This window comes from Brachyhypopomus gauderio, unplaced genomic scaffold (genome assembly GCF_052324685.1).
Source record: "Brachyhypopomus gauderio isolate BG-103 unplaced genomic scaffold, BGAUD_0.2 sc63, whole genome shotgun sequence".
NCBI classification, from domain to species: Eukaryota; Metazoa; Chordata; class Actinopteri; order Gymnotiformes; family Hypopomidae; genus Brachyhypopomus; species Brachyhypopomus gauderio.
In genome coordinates, this window is record NW_027506884.1 from 1,146,592 (window position 1) to 1,164,818 (window position 18,227).

The 18,227-nt window shown below is 48.5% G+C and overlaps 1 long non-coding RNA gene across 1 annotated transcript in view; it reads left to right on the forward strand.

Moving 5' to 3' along the window:
• The first annotated feature begins 7,990 nt into the window (after nt 1–7,990).
• Nucleotides 7,991–18,227, forward strand: part of LOC143489585 (uncharacterized) — a 20,518-nt gene continuing 10,281 nt past the window's right edge. The window contains exon 1 of the long non-coding RNA XR_013124716.1: nt 7,991–8,092. This is a non-coding gene — a long non-coding RNA (uncharacterized LOC143489585). The remainder of the gene's footprint in view (nt 8,093–18,227) is intronic.

An 18,227-nucleotide genomic window follows, 5' to 3' on the forward strand; every position in this document is an offset into this window, starting at 1 on the left:
GTGGTCATCCTGACCCCAACCCCAGTTAGCAGAGATGAGCTCACGGCTAATTGATCTAAAGTGGGTTTTGGAGGAGTGAACAGGGAGTGAATCATCACCATTGATAAGCTACACGTCTTTCTCCATGCTAGTGCACTCTGCCTTCGGGACACTGCGTGCTCGTCCTCGGCCCCTACGCCCTTGTGCCGCGGGTGCGCGCCCTCAGCCCTACAGGGACCACATGTAGTCATCACTAGACGTGGCAGATGACATTTGGTTAAATGTTCTGGTGAAAAACACTGACTCCGAAAGGAAATTGTATTGTCTCGAAAAAAAAAGCTGTACACGTGCTCTGTAAATAATCGCAAACAAGGCGGGCCTCTTCCAGACGTGATTGAAAGAGAAATTAGTTGGGTTTGGTCACCACGGAGACCGGGCACCTGTAGCACCTTCTGTGTTTATGCCGAGTACACACTCAAAATATGAAACACTCCAGATCTCAATATGATTAGGAAAATAAACACAGCCACCTCAGAACAAATATCTTTGACAGAACTTTGATCTCTCTCTCTCTCCTCTCTCTCTCTCTCTCTCTCTCTCTCTCTCTCTCTCTCTCTCTCTCTCTCTCATCTCTCTCACTCTCTCTCTCTACAACAAAAAGCAAATTCTTCATTATAAATGACAGAAACTAAAACTCTCTCCCAAAAGGCGATTTGATATAAGTGATTGCATCAGCGGCTCTTAAAAATGGATGAAAAATGTAATCGTGTTGCAACTGAGCCAGGCACTGGGGGAAGGATAATTACTGTGAGTGGCCACAGAGGTGCTGAGACACTGTTTGGACATTTAAGTGCAGAGGCCAAAGATAATATGTAATTAATTATTAATACAGGGAACCTCAACGGCCTCTACACTGCTTCTTAGCTATCACATCTATCTATCTATCTATCTATCTATCTATCTATCTATCTATCTATCTATCTATCTATCTATCTATCTATCTATCTGTTTCTTCCATCCATCCCCTCTCTACTTTAACCCCCCCCCACATTCCCACCCCCCACCCGGTACTCAGGGCCCCCCTCTCACTCCAACATTATCTTTCCCGGAAAATGCATTTCCAGCGCAGCCAGGGCCCCATTATGAGAGCAGAGAGACATGCTGTAACCTTTTTAAAAAGCCATTAGAGCTGCACCTGCCCCTCCCCCATTACCCAACAACCCCCATTACCCAACAACCCCCACTCCTTCCCCCCAAAGCTCCTCCCTCCCCCTTTCTTTAAAGCCTCCGTAATGTTATTAGCCCTCCTCAACACTGACCATTACCCTGCTCTCCAGCAGGACCCTGGCTTCACACTGTCCCCCTATGGAGGAGGAGAGGAGAGAGGGAGGAGAAGACAGGAGGAGAGGTCAGGGGAGGAGAGGAGAGGAGGAAGGTGAAGAGAAGAGAGGAAAGGGGAGAGGAAGAGAGTGAAGAAGAGGGGAGGATAGAACAGAGGAGATGAGAAGAGAGGAGAGGGGAGGAGAAGAGAAAGAAGAAAAGGGGAGGATAGGAGAGGAGAAGAGGTGAAGAGAAGAAAGGAGGAGAGGAGAGGAGATGAGAGGAGAGAAGAGGGGAGGAGAGGAGTGAAGGGAAAAGGAGACAAGAGAAGAAGATGGAGAGAAGAAAAGAGGAGAGGGAAGGAAGGAGAGGGGTTATTGTAGTGAAGAAAGAGGAATAATGTTGATGCCAGAGAATCAATAAGAGTAAACAGTCATGCACATACACACACAAGTCAACAAAGTTACAAAGACATCAGTATCTCAGATGAGATCATTGCAAACAGTCAGTCGTGCTGTCCTGTGTACAGGAAGACACACTGCGCACACACACAGAGAAAGGGAATACGAGAATCTGGACTGGAAGAGACTAAATTGGATAGACAAACTAAATCTTATTGAGTGCTTGGGCCAGTTACAGAAAGTGAGATGGGTGAACACAAAAGCTACCAAGAGATAGATAGATAGATAGATAGATAGATAGATAGATAGATATAGATAGATAGATAGATAGATAGATAGATAGATAGATAGATAGAGAGAGAGAGAGAGAGAGAGAGAGAGAGAGAGAGAGAGCAAGAGAGACAGTGTGAGAGAGACAGAGAGTGAGAAAGAGAGTAATTCACACTTTAACAATACATACCTGTCTTCTTTTTTCTCACCTACTCTCCCTTGTGTCAAATTTGGACTGATGCAAAGCATCACCTGCTCATGCAATATCCTCCCTCTCTCCCTCTCCCTCCCTATATCTCTCTCTCTTACTCTCTCTCTCTTTCTGTCTGTCTAACCTCTTGCCTTCTCTATCTCTCCTTTTTCTTCCAGTCCCATGACATCTCCCAGAGAGGCTAACCCTCTACAGATCAATAGCATGACATCGTCATCACTGTGTCACAAGACAATTCGAGCCATTGTCATTCTCTCTAAGTATTCCCTGTGCCCCTACCTAAAACAAACACACACACACACACACACACACACACACCACACACACACACACACACACATATAAACACACTCGCAGGGAAGGACAGGCAAAGAAAGTAGAGGTGAGGAGAAGCAGGGGTCTTCACCCCCCATCAATCACACATTCTTGGTCATACTTTACAGTTAGCTAGCTTGACATTATACACAGAGGCACCTGTGTGGTGCTCCTTCATGGGTTCATTCTGTCACAGTTTAAGAAGTGTGAAACTTCACAGAGCAATGGTGAGAAACTACCTCAAGACATTCATTTCTTAAGAGTCTTGATAAAAATATTGATTCTTCCTCTCTCTGTCTCTCTCTCTGTCTTTCACTCTCTCTCTCTCTCTCTCTCTCTCTCTCTCTCTGTTACAGTATGGGAAGCATGGCTTGCATCATGTTCTCACCGAGGGAGAGGTTGGTAGGCAGTTTGGCAGGCACTGACGTGAAATGTCACCAGTGTCATGTCATGTTCATAGAGGAATTATCCCGCTTCATGCAGTGAGAACTCAGAGCTATTCAGCTGTTACGAGTGATTATGTCAGCAACAGAGAAAAAAGAGACTTAATAAATGTCCAAGGGTTGTCCTGAAGTGGAAATGAAAGAAGGGAAATGACAAACCAGCTGAGATGTTTTCGTCCTGCTCCTCACCCCAGCCTGCTTTGACATTAGAGAAGAGCGCTGAGCTAACGGCTCTGCTTGAGTGGTGACAATTACCCGTCGTTTGGCTGACACAGTAGCGATGATGACTGGATCACCAGCACATTCTCAAGTATTTCACAATTTGAAGTCATGACAAGATTCTGTAGATATTTAGACGAAACACTGGAGTCACAATCTCGTCATGCCATACACACCTTCACACCCGTCCTTTCGTAAAAGAGAGCCGGGGTTGATTCCCAGCTGGGAGACCACAAAAGGACAATCGTCCACACTCCGGGTGGGTGGGGGTGGCTGGAAGCTTCACCTCCTCTCCTCCATACAGCACATCATCGGGTCCATCAAGGTTAATCACATGTGCAATACAGGCACCGCTTTCCAGTGTGCATGCTCTCCTGGGTACTGACAGGCGGAGATGGTGGCAGGGTGCACACATGCTAGCTTCACCCTTCTAGGTTTGCAGGTGGAGAACTGACTAGGACTGACATGGGTAAAAAGAAAAAAAAACATTTTTTTTGCCATTTTAAAAAAGGAAAACAAAAAAAGACACTGTAATGGATGGTTCTTAGCTGTCTAGTGTAGCTTCATGACCAGCCACACATTGCTTATATTCCAGATAAGGTTGCTGAAGCTCATGGATCTCATCTGCTATCAGCTTAGTGAAATAAACAATAGTAGCTTGTCTTGTCACCTCAAATGTTGCCATGTAGTTAGTGGCATCATTCTTGGTAGGTTTTACCCACACGGGTGCCCTGCTTGTGCTGGTTAGTGTGGCGTCAGACGGCATGTCTGCGTGATCCTGAGACAGATGGCACTGGTGAATACAGACTGGACAATGTGCTGTGATATGTCTTTGATTTAGATATTGATTAAGTGGCTGAGTGGTGTTGTGTTGAGCCAAAACCGTTTTAGGACGATCGGGTGTGAGCTCATTTTCACGCGTCCCTTCTAGGAATGTTTCGCATTCTAAATGTTTCCTGATACACTGAAAGAATACATCACTTCAGAGACTAACATCCCTGGGTCTGGATCCCGCATTGCTCAATAAGCCACTGATGTCCACGCGTGCTGTGGTGATATTATAATCACTTAGATTAAAGATCCTCTTGGAGTAAGGTGGTAGCTTATCTCCTGAAGGATCTTTAAAGTTCCACCTGATTCTCAGTGTGTGGAAGAATAAAAGCACTGAGCCCCAGTCTCACACCCGAATGTGTTCGCCATGTTTTTTTAATATGCTTTGCAGACTCGAACTGACCTGACTCAGCTAATTATGTCATTATCAAAGGCCAGATGAGCTGTGTGTGTGTACAGTAGCATGTGTGTGTGTACAGTAGCAGGTCAAGGGCAGCAGGGGGCGGAGCCTAGCCTTGACAGCGCGGTGACTGACAGCTGCCGGGCATAAGGGGGTAGGACTCTGATATTTTTAGGTTTAATGTTTTGCTCCTTTGTCTGAAATTGCAGCATTAAAAATCTAATTAGTATACATCCGCATTTGTGTCACACATTTCAAGCAGAAAAATACCAGAAAAACTGCACTCCCTGTACACATTTAGCAACAGAATATTACTTAGCATTCAGCTCGTTATCTTAAAATCAAACACAATTTCTGAAAATTGTGCGCATTTCAGCTGACATTCTGCCAGATGTCTTGCAAATCAAACACTGCTTTGAGTTGATTAATCAAAGTTTACTTTGTTTCTTTGATGAACCCCTGCTGTGAATCTAGTTGAAGATTCTAACAGTTGGAAGCGTTAACACATGAGGTCCTTGTGTCCCAGTGATTTTCCTGCACCAAATCTCCATAACCCCCCCCCCCTCTCTCTCTGTCTCTCTCTCTTCCTCCATTAGCAGGTGGCAGTAGAGAGAGTGTGTGTGTGTGTGTGTGTGTGTGTGTGTGTGTGTGTGTGTGTGTGTGTGTGTGTGTGTGTGTGTGTGTGTTGGGGGGGGGTGAACAGGATGGCGATTCTCTGAGCTTTCAAAGTGGTACATATTCAAACGGTTCCTTTTGTTCGGACCTGCTGCACCCTCAGACACTGAACCATGCCAGGAATACAAATCAGACCTCTGACAGGGCAGTTAACCTGCCACTAAATATAGCCACGAAGAGAGAGAGAGAGAGAGAGAGAGAGAGAGAGAGAGGAGAGAGAGAGGAGAGAGAGAGAGAGACTGACTCTTGGTGTGCATGTCAGAGTAAGGGGGGGAGGGATGAAAGAGTGTTATGTGTGATGAACACACATTAATCATAGTTGCAAAAATGCAACGAATGTGGGCTGCTCTAGTATTCGCTGCAGTATCACGACTCAAGAAATATGAAGAGATAGAGGCTGATGACACCCCCGTTCACCGTGGGCTTGAGGGGGAGGGATGCTTCCTGAAGTTTTAAAATATCTTGGATTTTCCACAAATCACCATAAAAACTGGTTTGGTTTGGCTTGGCTCGTGCCAATTGGCTTTCACACTTAGCAGAAAAACGAGTTCTGGAGAGTTATGGATGAGGTGGGTTTTGGCCCACGATCTTCATCCTGCAGTTGTGTAACGCACAAGAACAGGCTAGTGCACGTGCACGGAGACAGAGGGACAGAGGACAGCAGAGGAGACGTTGCACACGCTGCAGGAAAACCCGTCGCTCGGCTGGACTGGGACACATTGTGTCTGAGGGGGTATGATTTGCTTTAACTGTGCCCTATGCATTTGTGTTGTTTCAAGAACTATATTCATAGATGGAATTCAGCATATATGATTTGGTCAGGTATATTAAATAGTGCTGTGTTGCTTTAATGATGAATGATAGCATTTAACAGATGCTGTATATTTTGAAAATCCATTCAATTAGATACACGTGTGGATGGCAAGAGAGAGTTTAGATGGGCACAGGTCCAGGTCCTGCCCTTCTTTTGGACTGAGGCTGTGATCATCTATCTTTAGGCTGGAGTGGTATTTACTTCCACTATAAACAATCTAAAGCTCATGCAACAGTGCCAGGCTGGGGTTTTCTGTCACAACAACACACATGCACGCACATGGCTAAAGCGTGCTACAGAAACACATGCTTTGTGTTCAATCACTCCAGTGGAGGTCACGTCAGTCTACTTTAACACTGGAGTGATTGTGAGAGTGACTTAAAACTGTTTAGGCTACACCCTTTTTTTACATTTTTAATAAATGTGAATTATATGCAGATAATTTAAACATGGTGACCAGCATGGACGTAGTTTTGATTTCATAAGTGGGGGGGGACACAACCTGGGGGGTGGCGAACTGTTGAGCGGGGGGGGGGGGGGGGCGCTGTGAACAAAAATTGTTGAGCCGGGGGGGGGGGGGGGGGGGTGGGAGCTCGGAGCTGCATGATCCTAGTGCTAGATTTGTCGCTATTTGGATATTGTTTTTTTAACCGTTAAAAAGTGGGGGGGACATGACTTCGTCGCTACTTAAATATTTGGTTTTAACTGTAAAAACTGGGGGGGACCAAAACCGGCTTTTGAAAAAGTGGGGGGGGACATGTCCCCCCCGTCCCCCCCCAAAACCTACGTCCGTGGTGACCAGCAATTTACTCATTCATTCATCAAACATTATTGCTATGCTTATTTGACGTTTTACTGTGAGACGTTGTAGTGTTTTTGGTCAAATAGAGTCACAAGCTGGTCTCAGCATTCCATCTCAGGAGAAGTGCCTTGGGGGGGGGGGGGGGGGGGGTGCTTTAAATGTTGTGTTCAATGGCACTCCCACACATTAGCTGAAGACCTTATAAAATCCATCTTAATGAGCCAATGAACATGTAGATGCTTCTGTCAGAACTAATTTTGTTATTTCAAACAGTCTGGCCCACCATGCCCAGTTCCTTGAAAAATCAGTGAATGTGTTGGCTTTCAGAACCACAAAGGGGGGTACAAACCAAATGGATAAAATGATCCAAGCTGGAGTTCTGGATTGACCTGTTTTATCAACAGCATGGCAAAAGCCCCATTGCTTTAATCTTACATATAGCTCCTTTAATAGTCAAATAGGCAGCTTGGCTCTTAATCTATTTTTGGAAATATGATGATGAGAAAATTAATTAATCATACCACTATCTTGTCAAGGGCCATCTGCTTTAAGGAGGGGGCCTCTTGGCAATTTTACTCCAGTTTAATTACTTTCCATTCCTCTGAATCTGACCCTTTTACCCTTCTTTGAATTCAATTATCTTTGTTTTCCACTGTGAATGTAAAATTCGATGATTATTGACAGCAACTACACATCCCATTGACTTTATATAATAATAATAATAATAATAATAATAATAATAATAATAATAATAATGATAATGATAATAACAACAACAATACTACTAATAATAATATACATACATACATGAATACTATTTTTATACTAATTATTGCCATTGATGTTAATACTGCTGTTGTTTTGGAGGCGACAATCTTCCTTGTGCAGAAGTGTAAGAGCGGATCAAATGAGAACGGTTTGAATTACACCTTTTGCTCATGGAATCGAATTTGTGCCAACACTAAATCGCCTCTTTCTCTACCGCACCCCTTTGGACCACGTAAGACGCAACAATGGGAAGATACCGAAATCGAGGGAGAGAGAGAGGGAGAGAGAGAGAGAGAGATAGAGAGAGAGAGACAGAGATCTAACGAAGGATAAAGGGTCTGAGCGCTAGGCTCGTGCCACTCCGATCTCTTCCCAGTCCTTTTCATTTTCTTCAGGATGTGAGTGCGCGCGCGCGCGCGCTCGTGTGTGTGTGTGTGTGTGTGTGTGCACGCGCGTGCGTGTGTGTGTGTGTGTGTGTGTGTGTGTGTGTGTGTGTGAGAGAGAGAGAGAGAGAGAGAGAGAATGTAGTTGGTTGGAGGGGGCGTTTCCCCAGTATGGCTATTATGTAGGTTTTCTGTAGTCTTCTTTCAGATTTCTGTCGTCTCCTCCGGTGTTTTACCCGCTGGCAGGATTAAAACCAAGCGGTGAGTATTTGTCTGTTCCTTAAATGTTGTACAGTGACAGATGCGTTCAGTCGTGACAGCCTTTAGAGACCCCGTCAAAGAAGGGCTGTCGTGTAAAACGGTGATTTGAAATCATGTTTATCAGTGGACCATCTCAATGGATCCAGATGTGTCGAAGACCATCAATTACTGTGTTTGTGTTTTGTTTTCCTCCTGGTGTAGTTTGCTTTGTCGTTTACAAACACTTTATTTATCACGATTATGCGTCCATCAAGTGGAAAGCGCGCGCCGTGCGCCAAGCGCGTCACAAAGCTCGAGATGTTTTTTCCCGTTACCGCGTCGCCGCTTCTGTTAATCTGTATTCGCGCTGAACGTCTTACTGCTCGTTTCCCGTTAAACTGCCGGAGCTCCTGTTCACGTTCCCGTAGAGCTGACGGCAGCATTCACGCTTCCGCTCATCTGTTATTTCCAAGTCACTTTTAATGAACATTCTGCATGCCCGTTAGGTTATGAATTTGCCTGTGTGGTAACCTACACGGCCCAGCAGAACTCCTGCAGGTGTAATGGAAGTTTTATCTATTAAGTAGACAAAATTATGGAACTTCATATAGATTTATGAATTAACAGAGGAAACACCCACATGTTCAGAATCTTGATCAACTAGAGAGCTTTGTTGCCAGTCCTTGATATTTCAAACATGGGTTTATGAACAGTAGCTCTAGTTAATGGCATTCAGACGGGCTGTGAGCACTGGCCTGTTCCTGAGGTCCAGCATGGCAAGAGTGCATTTGGACAAAGGAAAATTGGCTGATTCTGTGAATGGTGCTTGTAATCATCATGTTACGTGTTCCTATGACATGCGATCATGTTACGTGTGCCCTATGACATGGATACGTGGCAGATGTTCAAACATGTATTTGGAACGCTGAGACCGAACCGTGTTGAATGGGTCTGGTCTCCCCTGCTGAAGTCCACAGCCATACTCCAGACGAAGGGATGAGCAGCAGTGGATGCAAGAGTACAGAGAGGTATAGGCAGAAAAGGGAATGAAAGAATGAGTGAGAGAGGGAGAGAAAGAGAGAGAGGGCGGCATGGTGTGAACAGTGTGTGGTGGTGTGTGTGCCTGCAGGCATGGCGGGGTGAAGATGAACTCTCTGAACTCCTTCCCTGCTCTATTAGATTCATATTGATCCGAGGGGGGAGAGAAGGTGTTGGGGGGGGAGGGAGAGAGAGAGGGAGGGAGGGAGAGAGAGAGGGAGGGAGGGATCAGCAAACACTCCTCCATACCTGCTGCTAGTCCCCTGCCTGCCTCTCCGATTGTTCCCCGCATGGTCGCTGCTGTGTGTTATAGCGCAGCAGAAGGAGAGAAGGCAGGTGGATCTGATCTGGACTAACCAAATTCAGTGGAAATGTTGCATGTCCCTCTTAGCATGACGTCCCTGTGGGGGGGCACACACACACACACACACACACACACACACACACACACGGTGCAGGAATGACAGAGCGCGTCAGCACCAGTGAGGTCACTCAGCCCCGTGCTGCCACCCCGTGTGTGGAGGGAGTCTGAGTGCCGCTGCTCGGCGTATCTCAGGCGTGACTTTACTGGGTACAGAACCCTGCCCCTCCCGGTTCTGCCCCTCCCGGTTCTGTGACTGATATCTGGGAGGGGGCAGACAGGTCCTCCTGTAGTATAACACACCCATGTGGGAGCAGCACCTTGAAATGGAGTCTAAACAATGGACTGGAGTTATTTAGTTGGTTTAAAGCAGAACGAGTCTCTTTCCCTTATGATATCAAAGGGATTAAGTCACTGCACCACATCATGTCCATTCATTTTAATATAGAAATGTTTGAGAATTTGGTCCGTTCTCTCTCTTAGAGAAAAAGCATACGTGTACGACACTTTTAAAGCTAATAAGTTCCCTGGAAATAATGTTAACTGTTCCATTCAGTAAATACATATGGACATTGTACAGTAGTAATGCAGCAGTAATCTGGGGAAAGAGAAAAATTACCAAAAAATCCTGACAGGGACAAAGGAAAAAGGGGAAAATTAGCCAAGCCATCTACAAAAGAGTCCTAAAGGAGAACAAATCCCATTCAGAGCATGAGAGAGAGAGAGAAAGAGAGGGAGGGAGGGAGAGAGAGGGAGGAAGTGAGAGTAGGTGGAATGGCGTAGTCGTGTGTGTGTGTGTGTGTGTGTGTGTTGTGTGTGCGGGGGGGTGCGTGCTCCTGCATTAATGTGCACTTATATATGTCTGTGCACGTGTGTGTATCAAAGCACAAGAGGCTCCTGTTAAGCAACCAGCAAACCAGTAGAGGGAGAGAGAGCTGTCCTTTGGGAGCTGTCCCTGGTCCTGATATGTGTACCCCCCCCCCCCCCCCCCCTCGAGCCCCTTTCTCTCTCTCTCTCTCTCTCTCTCTCTCTCTCTCTCTCTCTCTCTCTCTCTCTCTCTCTCTCTCTCTCTCTCTCTCTCTCTCTCTCTCTCAGCCCCCCTTGCATTTGAGCATGGAGATTGACATCCTCAGCCTTTCTATTTGCCAAGCAGCAGGGGTGGGGGTGGGCGTGTGGGTGTGGGTGGGTCACAGTGATCCTCAAAGGGGCAGCCCCAGAGAGAGAGAGAGAGAGAGAGAGAGAGAGAGAGAGGGACAGAGAGAGAAAGAGAGACAGGGAGAAAGGGAGAGAGATAGTTGGAGAGAGAGTGATATGAGTAGCAAGATAGAGAAGGAGGGAAGGAGGGAGGTCTTGAGAGAGAGGGAGTAAAAAAGGGGAGAGTGAAGGGGAGGTGTTGGAAGGGGGAGAGAGGAGAGGGGGGGTAGGAGAAGCATAACAGCTGTGTGGTAATTGGACTCCCTTTAGTATTGTAGCGCATACATTGACATCTGTCTGGTAATTGGCTTCCCTGTATCCACTCTCAGCCTGTGTTCCGCTAAATGCCAGCTTTGGTGCACAAAAAAGAGGAAATCTGTAGAGAGGTGTGTGTGTGTGTGTGTGTGTGTGTGTGTGTGTGTGTGTGTGTGTGTGTGTGTGTGTGTGTGTGTGTGTGTGTGTGCGCGTGTATGCAAAAACAAAAAAGCATTTTCCTCTCGCTGACGTTCCACACGAGACCTCACGAGTTGCCGGAGAATCTCGCCATTCTGTTTTCACAGTTTAGCTTCCGCCACTTCACCTGTTCCCGGTGTCTATTGGCTGCCCCATTAATTAGCGCATCGCGTTCACTAGCTGCGTTTGGAGCGTCCCGCGCAGGCTCGGCTGTGCCTGATGTTATGGAACACAGCGGCTACAGTCTGCAGGCTACAGTCTACAGACTACAGTCTACAGACTACAGTCTGCAGGCTACAGTCTACAGACTACAGTCTACAGTCTACAGACTACAGTCTGCAGGCTACAGTCTACAGACTACAGTCTACAGACTACAGACAACAGTCTACAGTCTACAGTCTACAGACTACAGACTACAGACTACAGACTACAGTCTACAGACTACAGTCTACAGTCTACAGACTACAGACTACAGTCTACAAGACTACAGACTACAGTCTACAGACTACAGTCTACAGGCAGAGTGGCTTTGTTGCCCTGCTGCTTTTTCCTAATTGGTCCCTCCCACCCTGACTCAGTCCAGTCACGTCGTAGGACACTGGGGGAGGCGGCGAGACAAGCTGGAGACAAGCAGGTGCCGTCCAATAGGGACGGGACCCGCAAGGTTGTTGCTGCATGGTCAAGCGCAGAGCAACGTTTTTATAACACGGGCTATCAGAAGCAAGAAGTATCTTACAGCATCTCCTAAGTGTTTGTCAGCATTTATGTGTTTTTGTGCACAGCAAAGAAAAAGAGATATGAATTGTGGCACACAAGCCAAAGAAAATATAACATATAACGCTCAGAAATATGTCCGTGTGCATATTGATGCAGCCGCAGTCTGAATGCTTATGGCTGGTGCGTTCAAAGGGGAGCTGGCTGCGTGTTTTGTCATCTGATAGCAGGTGTGATTTGACTGCTTTGTGGCATTTGACTGGAACAGTTGCAGACAATAGCGGCACTATTAGCTTGAACTGGAGCTGCAGTAGAGGGAGCAGAGCAACCAGGTCTCGTGCAGGTCTCAGCCATGTCTCGTGCAGGTCTCAGCCATGTCTCGTGCAGGTCTCAGCCATGTCTCGTGCAGGTCTCAGCCATGTTTCGTGCAGGTCTCAGCCATGTCTCGTGCAGGTCTCAGCCATGTCTCGTGCAAGTCGCAGCCATGTCTCGTGCAGGTCGCAGCCATGTCTCGTGCAGGTCTCAGCCATGTCTCGTGCAGGTCTCAGCCATGTCTCGTGCAGGTCTCAGCCATGTCTCGTGCAGGTCGCAGCCATGTCTCGTGCAGGTCTCAACCATGTCTCGTGCAGGTCTTTTGGAGGGAACTTAGCCTCTAGCTGCGGCTCCAACCGATTTGTGAAGAGCTTTGCTTTGCAGCAGCCGTCAAATTGCATAGATAAACATGGTAAATAATTGATGCAGTGCAGGGAGTGGGAGAGCGTTTGGGTTGCACAACTGGCATCTGTGATCAGGTTGCTCTGTGCGGCCTTGAAGCATACACACACACACACACACACACACACACACACACACATACACACATATATGCACAACCATACACACACTCACACATAACCACATACACAATCATACACATGCGCACACAGGAGCGCAAACAAACTCATGCACAATACACACACACAGACACAAACACACACGTACACACATACACATCTAGATAAATGTGTGTGTGTATTTTATATATATATATATATATATATATATATATATATATATATATATATATATACTCAGTGCCACCTGTTCTTTTACTTTTGGGGGTGTTATGCTTAGGTACAATAACAGTAACATGCTGCAGCCTCTTTGTACATCGTAGGTATTTTTTTCAGACTCAGTACACAGAATATGTACCAACACGCAGCATCTATTCTAGGCTAATGCTTCCATGTCTATTTTATTTCACGTTAAAGCAAAAAAGAAATCTATGAAAAAGGATGAAACGTGTTCAGATGCTTGGCTGAGACAAACATGGATCTTCTTGCTATGTTCTGCCTCGAGTTTGATGGCAGAAAAATGGTTTTCTGTGCACAGCTGTGAGTGTGTGTGTTCACCAGGGACTCAGAATAATTACTGCATTATCATTTCAGATTTAAAATACTAGGGTTCAAATTCTCATGTCCTAAACTGATAGCACGATGGCAGTTTTACACAATCATCTTCCAGTTTCAGTAGGCTACTATCGTAAGCGAAAATATATCAGGGCTATTTTTCATGTGCACTCTTCTTTGGCTAAATCTCTGCCTGTTTATCTGTTCATCTCAGCTTGGGTCGGTTCCAGTATAACCTTCCAGCTTGCTAATATCAGTGAGCATATGCAGGTTAACACTGGGCTAGCAATACATGATGACGTACGGTTTAGTAAATATCTAGTTATTTAGCCAAATAGATGGAAAACTGTGCATCTTTATTTAGCTGAATGAGGCTTCAGGACTGTAAGATGTAGACACCACTACTTTTGTAGCCTATAACCAACAGCATGGCTTAGATTGGAGCTGCAATCCTGAGAGAGAGAGAGAGAGAGAGAGAGAGAGAGAGAGAGAGGTAAGTAAGATGGTAAAGGGATCTAGTGCTCAGAATTACACAGACTTTGACAGAGTGTTTTGTTCTGCTATCAAAGTGGCTTTTTTATTTGCTAGCAGGTCTCTTGTAGTAATGCTGCCTTTGTAAAAGGTGGGCTTTCTTAGCTGTGGCTCAGAGTGTATGTGAGCTGGCACCTTTTGAAGTCAAATCGGTTTTTAAATTTCAACTATGAACGAAGCAGGAAAGCCCCCCCCCAACTCTCTCTCTCTCTCTCTCACACACACGCACACACACACACCTTTTATTTTCAGTACATTTATTTTCATATGAATTGAGGAGACCTACACGAGAATTCTTCAGAAAATGAGTTCAGCTAGGTCAGTCAGACGGGGCTGGGTGAGTATTTCAGCCTCTCATATCCAATCAGAATGGGCATGATGTCTGGGTCAATACTCCAGTGTCTCTTATCCAATCAGAATGGGCATGATGTCTAGGTCAATACTCCAATCTCTACTATCCAGTCCCTTTTATCTAGCAGTCTTTCTATTCCATCTCGATTATGTGTTGTCTATGTGGCCTGCAACTCCTAGATCTGTTGGCCTGTGTAATGTGTGTGTGTGTGTGTGTGTGTGTGTGTGTGTGTGTGTGTGTGCGTGTGCGTGTGCGTGTGTGTGTGTTTGTGTTTGAATGATGAGTGTGTTATGTGTAAATTTGTGTGAGATCCACACTCACAGCTAAATGCCAAAATAGTTGTTGACAGAGCCTGGGGTTATGATAGTCACAAACACTGAATTCTGGATGGCACAACTTTACTTGCACAGTGGTTAAATATGCAGCAGAATTTAGCTCTTGCCTGAAGCTTCTCTCTCCATCTTTCCTTTTCTCTCTTTCCTTCATTCTCACCTCTCTCCCTCTTTCTTTCTCTCTCTCACTCTCTCACTTGCTCCCTCTGTCCATCTTCCCTTCACTCTCTCTTCCCTTCCTTCTCACCTTCTCTCTCTTCACTCTCTCTCTCTCTCTCTCTCTCTCTCTCCTCCCTCTCCCTCACTCTCTGCCCACGAAGAGCAGCTACGGTGCTCATGTGTGCGAGGCTGGCATCCTGATGTGGGAGGTGATTTAGGAGGTGGTGTAGGAGGTGATGTGGGAGGTGATGTGGGAGGTGGTGTAGGAGGTGATGTGGGAGGTGGTGTAGGAGGTGGTGTGGGAGGTGGTGTAGGAGGTGATGTGGGTGGTGATTTAGGAGGTGATGTGGGAGATGATGTAGGAGGTGGTGTGGGAGGTGGTGTGGGAGGTGGTGTAGGAGGTAGTGTGGGAGGTAGTGTGGGAGGTGATGTAGGAGGTGATGTGGGAGGTGGTGTGGGAGGTGGTGTATGAGGTGGTGTGGGAGGTGGTGTGGGAGGTGATGTAGGAGGTGGTGTGGGAGGTAGTGTGGGAGGTAGTGTGGGAGGTGATGTGGGAGGTGATGTGGGAGGTGGTGTGGGTGGTGATGTAGGAGGTGATGTGGGAGGTGGTGTAGGAGGTGGTGTAGGAGGTGATGTGGGAGGTGATGTAGGAGGTGGTGTAGGAGGTGGTGTGGGTGGTGGTGTAGGAGGTGATGTAGGAGGTGGTGTAGGAGGTGGTGTGGGTGGTGGTGTAGGAGGTGATGTGGGAGGTGGTGTGGGAGGTGGTGTGGGAGGTGGTGTGGGAGGTGATGTGGGAGGTGATGTGGGAGGTGGTGTAGGAGGTGATGTGGGAGGTGGTGTAGGAGGTGATGTGGGAGGTGGTGTAGGAGGTGATGTGGGAGGTGATGTGGGAGGTGGTGTAGGAGGTGGTGTGGGAGGTGGTGTAGGAGGTGGTGTAGGAGGTGATGTGGGTGGTGGTGTAGGAGGTGGTGTAGGAGGTGGTGTGGGAGGTGATGTGGGAGGTGGTGTGGGAGGTGGTGTGGGAGGTGATGTAGGAGGTGATGTGGGAGGTGGTGTAGGAGGTGATGTGGGAGGTGGTGTGGGTGGTGATGTGGGAGGTGGTGTAGGAGGTGATGTAGGAGGTGATGTGGGTGGTGGTGTGGGAGGTGGTGTAGGAGGTGATGTAGGAGGTGGTGTGGGAGGTGGTGTGGGAGGTGGTGTAGGAGGTTATGTAGGAGGTGATGTGGGTGGTGGTGTGGGAGGTGGTGTGGGAGGTGGTGTAGGAGGTGGTGTAGGAGGTGATGTGGGTGGTGGTGTGGGAGGTGATGTGGGAGGTGATGTAGGAGGTGGTGTAGGAGGTGATGTGGGTGGTGGTGTAGGAGGTGGTGTAGGAGGTGATGTGGGAGGTGGAGTAGGAGGTGATGTGGGAGGTGGTGTAGGAGGTGATGTGGGAGGTGGTGTGGGTGGTGATGTGGGAGGTGGTGTAGGAGGTGATGTAGGAGGTAATGTGGGTGGTGGTGTGGGAGGTGGTGTAGGAGGTGGTGTGGGAGGTGGTGTAGGAGGTGATGTGGGAGGTGGTGTGGGAGGTGATGTAGGAGGTGATGTAGGAGGTGATGTGGGAGGTGGTGTGGGAGGTGGTGTAGGAGGTGATGTGGGTGGTGGTGTAGGAGGTGATGTAGGAGGTGATGTGGGAGGTGATGTGGGAGGTGGTGTAGGAGGTGGTGTAGGAGGTGATGTGGGAGGTGATGTGGGAGGTGATGTAGGAGGTGGTGTAGGAGGTGGTGTGGGAGGTGATGTGGGAGGTGGTGTGGGAGGTGGTGTAGGAGGTGATGTGGGAGGTGGTGTGGGAGGTGGTGTGGGAGGTGGTGTAGGAGGTGATGTGGGAGGTGGTGTGGGAGGTGATGTGGGAGGTGGTGTAGGAGGTGATGTAGGAGGTGGTGTGGGAGGTGATGTAGGAGGTGATGTGGGAGGTGGTGTAGGAGGGGGTGTGGGAGGTGATGTGGGAGGTGGTGTAGGAGGTGGTGTGGGAGGTGATGTGGGAGGTGGTGTAGGAGGTGGTGTAGGAGGTGGTGTGGGAGATGGTGTAGGAGGTGGTGTGGGAGGTGGTGTAGGAGGTGGTGTGGGAGATGGTGTGGGAGGTGATGTGGGAGGTGGTGTGGGAGGTGGTGTAGGAGGTGGTGTGGGAGGTGGTGTAGGAGGTGGTGTAGGAGGTGGTGTAGGAGGTGATGTGGGAGGTGGTGTGGGAGGTGATGTAGGAGGTGGTGTGGGAGGTGGTGTAGGAGGTGGTGTGGGAGGTGATGTGGGAGGTGGTGTGGGAGGTGATGTGGGAGGTGGTGTGGGAGGTGGTGTAGGAGGTGGTGTGGGAGGTGGTGTAGGAGGTGGTGTAGGAGATGGTGTAGGAGGTGATGTGGGAGGTGATGTGGGAGGTGGTGTGGGAGGTGGTGTAGGAGGTGATGTGGGAGGTGGTGTAGGAGGTGATGTGGGAGGTGGTGTGGGAGGTGATGTGGGAGGTGGTGTGGGAGGTGATGTGGGAGGTGGTGTGGGAGGTGGTGTGGGAGGTGGTGTAGGAGGTGGTGTAGGAGATGGTGTAGGAGGTGGTGTGGGAGGTGATGTGGGAGGTGGTGTGGGAGGTGGTGTAGGAGGTGGTGTGGGAGGTGGTGTGGGAGGTGATGTGGGAGGTGGTGTGGGAGGTGATGTGGGAGGTGGTGTGGGAGGTGGTGTGGGAGGTGGTGTAGGAGGTGGTGTAGGAGATGGTGTAGGAGGTGGTGTGGGAGGTGATGTGGGAGGTGGTGTGGGAGGTGGTGTAGGAGGTGGTGTGGGAGGTGGTGTGGGAGGTGATGTGGGAGGTGGTGTGGGAGGTGATGTGGGAGGTGGTGTAGGAGGTGATGTGGGAGGTGGTGTGGGAGGTGGTGTAGGAGGTGATGTGGGAGGTGGTGTGGGAGGGGGTGTGGGAGGTGATGTGGGAGGTGGTGTAGGAGGTGGTGTGGGAGGTGATGTGGGAGGTGGTGTAGGAGGTGGTGTAGGAGGTGGTGTGGGAGATGGTGTAGGAGGTGGTGTGGGAGGTGGTGTAGGAGGTGGTGTAGGAGATGGTGTGGGAGGTGATGTGGGAGGTGGTGTGGGAGGTGGTGTGGGAGGTGGTGTGGGAGGTGGTGTAGGAGGTGGTGTGGGAGGTGGTGTAGGAGGTGGTGTAGGAGATGGTGTGGGAGGTGATGTGGGAGGTGGTGTGGGAGGTGGTGTGGGAGGTGGTGTGGGAGGTGGTGTAGGAGGTGGTGTGGGAGGTGATGTGGGAGGTGGTGTGGGAGGTGGTGTAGGAGGTTATGTAGGAGGTGATGTGGGTGGTGGTGTGGGAGGTGGTGTGGGAGGTGGTGTAGGAGGTGATGTGGGAGGTGATGTGGGAGGTGATGTGGGAGGTGATGTAGGAGGTGATGTAGGAGGTGGTGTAGGAGGTGGTGTAGGAGATGGTGTGGGAGGTGGTGTGGGAGGTGATGTAGGAGGTGGTGTAAGAGGTGGTGTAGGAGGTGGTGTAGGAGATGGTGTGGGAGGTGGTGTGGGAGGTGGTGTGGGAGGTGATGTAGGAGGTGGTGTAGGAGGTGGTGTAGGAGGTGATGTAGGAGGTGGTGTAGGAGGTGATGTAGGAGGTGGTGTAGGAGGTGGT